General features: G+C 45.9%; 1 pseudogene; it reads left to right on the forward strand.

The window, feature by feature from the left end:
• Positions 1 to 755: 755 nt before the first annotated feature.
• On the forward strand, positions 756 to 2,027 carry LOC123067702 (uncharacterized acetyltransferase At3g50280-like; annotated as a pseudogene).
• The last annotated feature ends 5,740 nt before the right edge of the window (positions 2,028 to 7,767 follow it).

Genomic DNA, 7,767 nt, shown 5'->3' on the forward strand with positions numbered 1-7,767 from the left:
AACATCACCCCGCATGTATGAGGGCACGGTACAATGCTCCGGTGGCATTGCTACCCCCCAGGGCTCCCGTCCCGCCTAACCCTGGAGCGGTTGACCATGAGATCTAGCCCTTTGACTTCCCACGGACGGGCTTTGACCAGTGGACCTCTCCATCCGGTTGTGTCAGGTCAGCCCAGAGGGACACCGGGGAGCAACATCCGAGTCAAACCCACAGCTAAATCCACTCCGTGTAGACCCGACGCGGTAGTTTCCCCCCTCTAGGTGCCGGCGGCGGCGCCGTCCGTGAGGTGGGCCACGCACCGGAGACGCGTGCCGCCTCTTCGGACATGCCACGACACCACCCAGTTGTGGTAGGTCATTCGATATATATATATATATAAACACTTGGGAGCAAAGTCCCCTTCGTATAGACCCGATGCGGCTGTTCCCCATTCCAGGTGCCGGCTAGCGGCGGCACCGCTCATGAGGCGGGACACACTGCTGTGTACAGAACCGAAAAATAATGTATGTATGCTTATTAACACGTACTATATGTAAGTTAGTCAAATAATAATATTTAAGAAAACATAAAATATAGCTATGAAAAAAAAAAGAAAAAAAAACTAACGAGTGGAGGGGGTGACCGGGAAGTGGATAAGGGAACTATGAAAAAAATGATCGATGACGTGGTAAAAAAAAGGAAAAAAACTATGAAAGAAAATATAGCTATGAAAAAGAAAAAAACTAGCCGTCGGCATAGCTGCGGCATAGGGCAGATGGCCGGCGCACCGCGGATCAGTGATGTGGCATCTATGCCGACGGCAGCCGTCAGCATAGGTGGTGGTCGGTGCGCCTCGGATCGATGATGTGGTAAGGGCATCTATGCCGACGGCCTCCCGTCTCGGCCGTCGGCATAGATCGGACGCCGTTAGCCGCACGGCACGAGCGGGATCGCCGGGCCCGTAACTATGCCGACGGCCTATATATGCCGACGGCCGCTGTAGGCGTAACTTGGGATAAGCCGACGGCTCATCTGGGCCGACGGGGGCCGTCGGCATAGCTCGGGATAGCCCGACGGCTTTATTACGCCGACGGCCTGGACATGGCTGTCGGCATAGCTCAGACAAGGCCGACGGGGGCCGTCGGCATATATATGGCTGTCGGCATAGGGCCCTGTTCCGGTAGTGTCGCTCCCCGTGCTGTGGGCGCAGGTCACCGAGCTCGCCGACGACATCTTTATTAGCATGTCGATGAACCACTCTGTCGACAATGACACCTCCTTCTGGGAGTTGTTCAACGTATGGTCGGCGATCAGCTGAGGCGACAAACTCATGGGTGAGATGGTCTCCACGCCGGCGCGGGTGCGCCGGAGGTGGTTCGTCCACACGATCCCCGTGCCGATCCCCTTTCCGTTCAGCAAGCTGGAGGACGTCGTCCAGAGGTTCGAGCTCCCGCTGGTGCGAGAAGGCTTCTTCACCTTCTCCGCGGCGAGCGTCAAGAAGCTCAAGGCGAGGGCGAACGACGAGATGGCCGGCGGCGCCGCCATCTCCTCGCTCCAGGCCATGCTCACACACCTCTGGCGGGCAGCGTCCCGAGCCCGCTGCCTCCCACCGGGGCAGGGGACGTTATGCACTGTGACCATCGGGTGCCGGGGGCGCATGCGCGGCATCCCGCCGGACTACTTGGGAAACGCCATAGAGATCCGCGTAGCCGGCTGCACCACCGGCGAGATCCCGAACAAGGGACTGGGCTGGACGGCGTGGCAGCTGAACCGCATCGTGGGCCGGTCGATTTTTTCCCCACCGAAACTCGTCGTTTTCTTATGGCGGCGGGGCGCTGGAGATCTCGGGCTCGCCGCGGTTCGACATGTTCGGGAACGACTTCGGTTGGGGAGGCCGGTGGGTGTGCGGAGCGGCTCTGGGGACAAGATGAACGGGAAGGTGAGGGTGTTCGAGGGTCCGGAGCGGGAAGGGAGCATGTCGCTGGAGGTGTGCTTGGCGCCCGAAGCGCTGGAGAGGCTCGTCGCCGTGTCCGTGCCGCCGGCGTGAGTATGTGCTGCACAAGAAGTTACCTTTTCACAGCGCTTGTCGTACAGAATATAGAGCAGAGCATGTTTCATGCATGAATTCAGGTTTATGCTAAAGTTGAAGTAAGTAATTCAGGAGTACTCCCTCCGTTCCTAAATACTAGAACATCAAGGCGCGCGTTGCTGCGCCCGCCATCTTGACGAAGGAATATCAAGACAATATAAGTATTGACGAAAATAAATGGAAGGTATAGTTATCATTGGGGATTTAAAACAATTATATGTGCATAAATTGTGTCAGCACAAGGAAACAAATCGCACTGATGGCTGCATATTATCCTGCAAGGACTTGGCTTGTACTAAATTACGAGTGCCATTAAGCATATGTACGTCATCGCTCATCTTTCAGAATGTTATTGATGCTTCTAGAATTTGAATAAACCATATCCTTTGAGTTTCTTATACACGGGATGTCATATTACTTCACATCCATCAGTTAGAGAAAAACCTATAATTAATCAACAAAGTTCATGGATCCAACACCGACATGGTCTACACAAATAGTACCTTAGATAACATATTAACATGGTCTGAGAGAGCACTTTCATTGGTGTTGTTGTGTCACCAAAACATCTTGACTTGTTCAGTCGTGTAAAAAATTCCGAACATTAAATTTTATATAGAATTAGCCAGGTTTGTAAATTGCGATCCGAGAGGAGGCACACCATATCTCAAACCCGACAGGGCATTTGGATCTCAGCATCAAACAGAATGACCAGATGCTGAATGAAATGCACGTACAAACAGAACCTCATCTAGTAAATCTTACCTCCAATGAAAAATTTGAAGCACGAGTACAAAACAGATACAATATGAGATTTACCAGCTTCCCGATGGGAACCGTGGCACAGTGTAGCGAATTTCTTCCCCCAGTTCAGCATCACACCTATTACATGAAGATAGAAGGTCGGAAGATGGAAACTAAGCAACGGGGATGGCAGACCCGACGTATAGTAAAGCACGCGGACATTGGTGTGGCGTTACATCGGTTAAGAGCACGGAGGCACACGTGTAGTGTAATCTCACAAACGTGACGCACGACGGCGGCGGCGGCGAAGCGTCGAGTAACAGGGAGCAACCCGCGATAGGGCCGGCAATTAAAATTCAAGACGAACTGCCACGCGATAGCGAAGGAATCAGGCTGGAAAGATTTTGCATTTGACTGGACCTCATGGGCCTTCAATCTCCACGGCCCGATTAACCCTGTGACTGGCAGCTCGCTTGGCGGAGCAGCGGCCCGTGTAACGTGTGAAGGGATTAATTAGCGTAAAGATGATGGGGGATGACCGAGCGAAAATCCTAGACGTCTGTCAAAGTGATCTGACGGTGGAGAACTTCAAATCACTGTGGAGGCTCCTAGCTAGCTGCGTTTTACTGTTTTGTAATAACTAGACCATGAATGCTCGCATTTGTGCGCCCGCCCATCTTGCCGAAAGAGCATAAATATTTTAAAAAATATAAATAGTACAAATATTTGAGAACAATCTGAACGGATCATCACTTCCTATTTAATGTTTTAGGTAAAGTGTTGCCTAAATTTTTATGCTATGATTTCGTAAATTGTCACACACATATATGGATTAACTGGAAAAAAACATGACGTCCTAAGTAATTTATAATACCATTGAAGCACTAACTCGTTAAGGCATAATATTAATATGGTCTAAATGTAGCTTAAGTAGGGTTGGACTGAACAAAGCCAACGAAGATAACAGAAGGCAACAATTAATTACCCCCTCTGTTTCCTAATATAAGACCTTCTAGCTATTTTAAAATATTGACTCCATACATACTAAAATGAGTGAACATAGATGCTGAAATGTGTCTACATGCATATGAATCAAGAAAAAACTAAAAGGTCTTATATTAAGGAACGGAGGGAGTAGATGTTAGTATCAAAAGTAATCTGAAATGTCGAGCAGAAGGATCTAGCAAATAGTTTTCAAACAATAAGGATAAGAATATATCCTGTTCAGGCCAATAATAACATCTTAGCAGCTCTAATTGTTATGCAAAGAAAAATGTATGCGTCATTTGATAGGACAATACTTTTCAAGAGGATCTATAGATTGATGGATTTCTTCATAACCTCCCCACTTTCCTTGAACATTCCTGGTAGAATGTCGGGCTCGCCACACAAAGCAGAAGAAGCAGACTAACAAGAAATCTTCGGAGAGAGAGTAGAAACAAATGGTATACTCAAAGTTATCAAGCAAATTACCTCAAAAAAGTTATCCAAGCAATATTCCTTATATGAACTTTCTGAGGCACAACACCAGTTCGCATTGCTGATCTCTATCACGAATACACTCTATGATAGTTGTAGGAAACCTGAGCATGTCTACATACATAAAAGATAACCTATGCAAAGGAAGAGGTATCCATAGTAGTTCAATAATTCACTGAAGGACCGAAGCATATTCAAGGACAGAGAATCCAACAACAACACAGCTTTAGTTCCTATCAAAATAAATTGCATAGTAGCTAGCAATGAATGCGGTTTGCTTCAATTCATCATATCAACTACCTGTGAAAGATTAAGAAACAAAACCAGCTTAAATTGACTAATTATCTTTTGCCACATAAAGCAATTCAATGGACCAATTAGACCAAAAGATCTTCCTTTCCAGGATAGTCGCGCGGTGAAATCAGAGGCTTTGGTAACTTTAGTGGTTCTTCTTTAGCTGAATATGCCGAAAAATTCAGTGGAAATCAAAAGTTTATTGCGTTAACAACTGAACCAACGGTCCTGACCTGCTAAACAAAGGATCAAGCAAAGTTCATTCTACCCGCTTCCCATGTATCAGTGAATACCCTATGAACACAAGTATCTGGACTGCCGTATCAAAGATAAATTTTGTCAAGCAATGATGAGTGAGTTTTTTACATAACCGGATTTACATTTATGTTTGTTTGTGATTTAAGCACGGTAGAATCCATTTTCTACTTGACAATCTCGACATGTATTCTTCCTAGGCAACCTCGGTGAGGAAACAGATTTAATCAGACAGGTGTAGCGGATAACGTTGCAGTTTTGCATACAGCTAAAGAGATGTTAAATCTGAAAATGCAAGAGTTACTGTGATTGTGGATGCAAGTAAAATCTTGATATTCTGCTCTTGGCTATGGCAGATTTTTCTCTGAGAAATAGGAGGCCCTCTGTTGCACAAACAGAGTAAAACCAAATCCTTTAATATTGAGGTTTCAAGCATCCTTTGGTTGTTTTTGCATGAATAGAAAACACATTACAGCACATACGAGCAGGAATGAAGAGGTCAACATGCGTTCTTACTTCTGAGTAACAACGAAATATAAGTATGTACGAACAGAAAATCACCAATTTGAGGTTAAAATGAGTGGTCTGAAGTTGATGTTATATGTACCTTGCATTGTTCAACTGCATAATTCTCAATGTAATTCCTCCGGCAACACAAAAATCCGCCGCAGCCTCCTAAAAGACACTGATTGGGAAGATGAACCCAATTATCACATACTTGGGACGGGGAAAGGAGATCAATGAGTCCAGTGTTGCTATGTTTGCGACCTGTGTCGCCTCTTCTCGGCGCGAGAGTGGCCAGGTTTTAAGCAAGCACCGATGGTGGCCAAGTATTCGGGTCAATGGGGAATCGAGAAGTTGGATGGCCCGTTCATGCATATACAGAGGAGTAGAAGCAGTTGTGAATTGTGATGCAAGGCGAGGAATGGATATCTTTACGCCATGGCACTTAACCTTAGTGAAGCATCCTTCTGGGTACAATATGTGGTTGTGAAGGATGCTACAACTGCAGCGAGAACAAAACCAAAACACCATGAATCAATCACAGAAATCGAGAGTTTTTTACAGACTCCATCTCGAAGAAACCAGCACCAGACAACCTGGCGTGCACATGTTAGCTGCGTAACCTGTTACCGATTCATTTGATCAAACAAATGCAAGGTAGCCGCGAGAGTGGAGGGCGGAGGGCGGCAGGTATGTACCGTCATGGAAGGGGGCGAGAGGAGTCACCAACAAATGGCCGCCGTGTGCTGCCGCCGCTAATGAAAGGGCGCCATTAGGTTTGAAGATCGCTTGCTCGCGGAGGGGATAGAGGAATATGTGCTGCCAAAACAGAAGGCATGGCAGTCCAACAGAAAAGGGAGGCAAGGGGGAGAGTGATTCGACCACCGCAGGTAACTTGCCATTAATAATGAAGTAACGGAAGGAAGGGGAACGGTAAAGCTTCCTCGCTGCCATGATTCCACCGCCGCCGGCTCTAGGCGAGCAACACCCCCACCCCACGCGCGCTCCCATCGCCATGCGCTGATCGCAACGGCGTTTCCTATTTCGCAAACGGGCGCCTGAAGCGCATCCCTCCCGCTGGCGAGCTGGGCCGGCCCATGCATGTTGTTTTTATTATGTAAAAACGTTCAAAAACAGGGCGCAACCGGGAGTAGAACTCCCAATCTCTCCTTGAATGTCGCACGACAGAACCAGTGCGCCATCGAGGAACAACTGTTACGTAACTTGTTTTCCTTTTATTGTTCTCTACAGTCGTAGGAATTCTCCGGTTTTGGGAAGCTTCTAGAATTTTCCATTTTGTGTTTTTATAAGATAATCGATGAACTTTTTTGTAAATTGATGATTTTTTTTTCAAATTTCATGAACTATTTTTATTTTTTGATGAACTCTTTTACAAATTTGATGAACTTTTTTTCAAATTCGTTGAACTTTTTCAAGTTTGATGAACTTTTTTTCAAAATCGATGAACTTTTTTCAAATGTTATGAACTTTTTTTAAAATCCAATGAACTTTTTTCAAGACCGATTGACTTTTTCTCAAATTTGTGAACTTTTTTCAAATCCGATGAACTTTTTTCAAAATCGATGAACTTTTTTCAAATATTATGAACTTTCTTTAAAATCCAATGAACTTTTTTCAAGACCGAGTAACTTTTTCTCAAATTTGTGAACTTTTTTTAAATCTGATGAACTTTTTTTAAAATCCAATGAACTTTTTTCAAGTCCGATTAACTTTTTCTCAAATTTGTGAATTTTTTTCAAATCTGATGAACTTTTTTCGGATTTATGAACTTTTTCAAATTTCATCGACAAAATAAAAAAAAATCCATCGGTTTGATAAGAGTTCACGTATTTCAAAAGAATTCATCATATAAGGAAGAAAAAAGAAAAGACATAAACGAAAAATAGAAAAAGAAAAAAGAAAAGTGAAACAAGAAAAGTGAAACAAGAAAAGTGGGAAACGAAGTATGCTATCAGATGTGCCTAAGTGGCGGAGTGGTTAGCTCGTTGTACCCTGAGACAGGAGGTCGCTGCTTCGATCCTTCTCCCGCGCGCCATTTTCTGTTTTGTTTCGTTTTGGTTGCGCCTCGTTTTGGGCCGGCCCATAAGCGTGGCAGCGCGGGCGCCAGAACTCCTAGTTGGCGCCGAAGGCGCTGACTAGGAGCTCCCGATCGCAACCGTGTGTTCACTACCCAGCATTACGAATTTACGATGCATCCGTGAATGAGGGCACTGACTAGGAGCTCCCGATCGCAACCGTGTGTTCACTACCCAGCATTACGAATTTACGATGCATCCGTGAATGAGGGCGCTGACTAGGAGCTCCCGATCGCAACCGTGTGTTCACTACCCAGCATTACGAATTTACGATGCATCCGTGAATGAGAGGGCGCCCAGATCGCTGTCCGGAGCAGCAGCCCATT

Source organism: Triticum aestivum, chromosome 3B (genome assembly GCF_018294505.1).
Source record: "Triticum aestivum cultivar Chinese Spring chromosome 3B, IWGSC CS RefSeq v2.1, whole genome shotgun sequence".
Classification (NCBI taxonomy): domain Eukaryota; kingdom Viridiplantae; phylum Streptophyta; class Magnoliopsida; order Poales; family Poaceae; genus Triticum; species Triticum aestivum.